Raw genomic sequence first — 4,724 nt, forward strand, 5'->3', positions numbered from 1 at the left:
GTCAGCAAGGCTGGTCCTGAGGGAGAATCTCTTCAGGCCTCTCTCTCAGCTTCGGGGGTTGCTGGAGATCTTTGGTGTTCCTGGGCTTGTAGATACATCACTCCGACCTCTGCCTCCATCTTCACATGGTGATTTCCGTGTCTTCACATCTTCTTTCTTCTGTGTGTGTCTGTTTCTGTGTCCAGATTTCCCCTTTTGATGAGGACACCTGTCATACTGGATTAGGACCCACACTTAGGACTTCATTTTAGCTTGATTATCTCTGTAAAGGCCCTATTTCCAAATAAGGTCACATTCACAGGTACTGGGGATTAGAATGCCAACATATTTTTTGGGGGGGACACATTTCAACCCATAACATGGGTATATGGGGGTTTGTTATACTCTTTTTATATATGGGGTGTATGCTCTCTACTTTTGTATACGTTTGAAATTTTCCATAATAAAATGTTAAATAAGCAAAACAAAACAAAACAAGCCCCTCCCATCCCCTTTCAACTTTGGCCCCATTTCTCAATTCAGCTTCATATCAAAATTCCTTCAGAGATGTCTCCTCCCACTGACTTGCCCCCTCTCTGCCCAGCTGTCTTCAACCTACTTCAAACAGGCTTTTTTTTTTTAAAAAAACATTTTATTTTATATTAGAGTATAGCTGATTAGCAATGTTGTGATAGTTTCAGGTGCACAGCAAAAGGACTCGGCCATACATATACACGTATCCACTCTCCCCCAAACTCCCCTCCCATCCAGGCTGCCACATAACATTGAGCAGAGTTCCCTGTGCTATACAGTAGGTCCTTGTTGGTTAACCATTTTAAATATAGCAATGTAGGGACTTCCCTGGTGGTGCAGTGGTTAAGAATCCACCTGCTAATGCAGGGGACATGGGTTCGAGCCCTGGTCCAGGAAGATCCCACGTGCCGTGGAGCAACTAAGCCCGTGCACCACAACTACTGAGCCTGAGCGCTAGAGCCCGCGAGCCACAACTACTGACGCCCGCGTGCCGCAACTACTGAAGCCCATGCGCCTAAAGCCCGTGCTGAGCAACAAGAGAAGCCACTGCAATGAGAAGCCCTTGCACCGCAATGAAGAGTAGCCCTCGCTCGCCACAACTAGAGAAAGCCCGCGCACAGCAATGAAGACCCAATGCAGCCAAAAATAAATAAATAAAGCAGTGTATACACGTCAATCCCAAACTCCCTGACTATCCCTTCCCCTCTGGTAACCATAAGTTTGTTCTCTAAGTCTGTGAGTCAAACAGGGAATTTCTACCAGTATCTATCTGTCAGGGTCCAGGCAGGGGGCAAAAATCATACAAGTGATTTGAACAGGGAAAATTTCAATACAAAGAATTATTAACGAGGTAAAAGATGGTTAACTACTGGATGGAATAAAAGAGAAGGCGTAACTGAGGTAGCAACCCAGCAGAGGCGAGCACCTCTGGGGCTGAGGTAAACGTGAATAAGGAAGGATTGGGAAGCTTAGGGCACGAGGCTCCACAAGGCTGAGGTTCAGATTTCTGACGTGAGGCCCCGGCTGGCACAAGAACACGGTACCCCCGTAAATGAAACAAAGGCAGAAGAGAAGAATGCTGGGATGAAAATTACTGAATGTTTAAAAGTAAATTAATAACCAAAAATTATACACAACATGATACATAGGCATCTCTGGTTTTGGAGCCTGGTCACGGATATTTTGGGACAGGATGATAGCCGCGTGGGCCTCTACAGTGAAGTCCACGTGGTGTGAGCCTCCAGAAGGGCTTCCTGTTACCCATCCTGACAATGAACAAGTGCAAAGTGGGTGAGGGGCTGACCCAAACAGAGTCCTTCCATGAGGAAGAGGTGGTGTAGCCAAATGCACCAGAAACATGTTCTGGGTGTTTAAGTAAAACCATGTCATTCATGGCACATACCAGCGACAGACTGCATTACCTATAGACACTGGCTGTTACCCAGAAACACATGCCCCAAAGACCCTTGCACTTTCCAGGACTAAATGACACAGAGACCCATGCTGCCACCCGGGCATTACCCATAGACCCTTGCTGCCGCCCGGGCATTACCCATAGACCCTTGTTGCCACCTGGGCATTAGCCATAGACCCTTGAGTTGCCTAGGACTGCATAACCCACAGACCTTTGATGCTGCCCAGGAAATACAATCCTGACAGGCAGTCAGAGATTCTCTCACTTTGGGCTTCTCTTTTTTTCAAAGGTTACAATTAAGGGAACTGCATTCTAGGTTGTCCTTGCTTCCTTAAAATGTCATTACAGCTTGGGCTCACATATGGTCACATATATGGATAACTGCTTTACCTTTTTAATCACAAAATGAATAACTTCTTGTTATAAAAATGCACATAGTGTGGATTATCTTTTATTAAATCGATTGTCTTATAAGAGGCAGGGGAAGAGAAGATAATCCAGTAGATCCCTAACACCTGATTCATAGGGTAAACTAGATAACGCAGAGAAAGCTCCTAGCCCAGTGCATGGCACTCGGTCAGCATTCAGTAATAATAGGCAATATCATTATCCTCAAGCCACAGGGGGGAGCTCGGGGAGAGGGACAGGAGTGAGGAGGGCTGACAGACTGTCAATGTAGTTATTGCCAGAGTCAGACAGAGGAGCCCAGGACCCAAATCTTCCCTGAGTTATGAAAGGAGCACAGAACAGGGAGCCCAACTGCGTTTAGTTCTTCTGACTCCAAGTCATGTATGCGACACGTTTTCTCGCTGTAAAATGAAGCAGTGTATGGTCTCCGTGTCTCCTAGTTCTAACGTGTTAGCACCCCCCAGTCAGCTTCAGGGAACATCCTTGCCCTGAATCCTGCATCCTGCCCGCCATGGTCTCTACAGTAAGAGGGGGTAGGTTCTTCCTGGTTGATTAAGCAACCAGAGCAACACAGACTAGAATTCTTCAACTCCTACCATATAACAGAATAAGTGGGGTTTTCTTTCTTTCTTTTTGCTCAATGACTGTGACAAGGGTCAACTCTGCCTACACTACATTATTTTATTTTTTAAAAGATACTTTTTTATTTGGCTGCATCAGGTCTTAGTTGCGGCACATGGGATCTTTCGTTGCAGCGCACGGGCTTCTCTCTAGTTGTGGCGTGAGGCTTCCAGAGGGCACAGGCTCAGTAGTCACGGCACGCGGGCTCAGTTGCCCCACGGCATGTGGGATCTTAGTTCCCTGACCAGGGATCGAACCCGGGTCCCTGACCGGTTACTGGGGTGGGCAACCTGATCCAAGTTGGGCCAAGTTGTCCCGCAAATGTGGAATTGGGTTTGATACTCCAGCCTTACTCTAGGCCTGTCTTCAGAATGGAACACATTTTTTAAAAAAATTAGGAGCTGTAGTATGACCATCATCTACCCCTGCACCCTAAGCAGTGGGAAAAAATCAGACGTGCACAGAGCAGCAGAGAATGAAACAGGATGCCCTCAAGGCGTGGAGGGGGTGCTGTGGTGTGCCAGCCAGATCCTCCGAGGGCTGGGGTGCCATTCCTCCAGCCATTGGCTGTGACAGCTCACAGCTGAGTTCTTCCCTGAGACTTGCCCTTTACTGAAGGGACCAGCCATGACCAAGGATATGACCTCCCTAGCGCAGTCCACCACCACCAACTGGTCCATGCAGGGGTACAAAGGGCTGGCCCCCTACCTTGATTCAGGACAACTCTGAAGGGCCATCCCAGCTCCTGAGCTCCCTGTGGAATTGGGTCAGGCTCCCAGCTGCATCGAAGTTCAACTTTTGTCCAGTGCAGCTTCTCTGATTTACTCAGAGGCTGCCCAATAAGCTTTCTGCATGCACGAGTAAGAGACTCCAGCTTTGTTTCCCAGGGCACCCAACCTAAGATAAGAGACTTATAGTTGAAAGGGACTGGTGGTATAACTGATGGTTGCTACGACGATGCAGTAGTTCCTCCCAATGAGCATCTCTGCTTCCTTGCTGGCTCTAGTGTTGGGTCTTCCTAGATTAATGTTTACTAAATGGAACATAGTTTGAGGGAGGTCAGGGTGGTAATCATTTCAGCCTCCAGCATAGCAGAGTAGGCCGGGGGAAAACTTTGCAAGGGAGGTAAAGTTTGGCCTTGGCACTTCATCCTTTTCCTGAACCTCCCTCACACAGCCCATCAGGTCCCCCCACCGTCCTAGGGCGGAGATGTGAGGTGCTTCACCCAGCCCAGCCGGCTTCTCTCTTTAAACAAGGACTGAGGGCCCACAAGGTGCGGGGCTCTTTCCCTTACCCATCTCGCCATCACAGTGCCCTGGACCAGGTCCCATCTCTGATCCCTGCAGTAGGCGACACACACGTGCATTAATTCCCACCAGCTGCATTTTTACCACGGTGTTTTCCCTTGGGTTCCTGTTCCTGGTCTCAAGGAAATTTCCTCCTCTGGTGAGACAGCAGCTCAGTCCCCATTTAAAATCTGGAAAAGTCTCCAGGCTGAAGGCGGTATAGACGCTCAGAGGCCCTCAGATGGGCTCCAGAAAAAAATTTCATCCAAACCTCTCGTATTGCCACTGAGGAAACAGAAGTACTTTAACCAATCCTGCAGGCCGGGACAGGCGGGTGGGGAAATGCTTTTCCAACGACTGAGAGGTTCTTCGTTTCAATTTGATTCTCTCACCACCCAGCACCAGCCGCCTCCCGCCCTTTGGATGGTTTCCAGGCGCGAATTTGCTTCCAGGTGCGCAAGGGGCGCGGGGAAGGCGGGGCG

The sequence above is a fragment of the Neophocaena asiaeorientalis genome, unplaced genomic scaffold (assembly GCF_003031525.2).
Source record: "Neophocaena asiaeorientalis asiaeorientalis breed wild unplaced genomic scaffold, Neophocaena_asiaeorientalis_V1.1 scaffold242, whole genome shotgun sequence".
Classification (NCBI taxonomy): domain Eukaryota; kingdom Metazoa; phylum Chordata; class Mammalia; order Artiodactyla; family Phocoenidae; genus Neophocaena; species Neophocaena asiaeorientalis.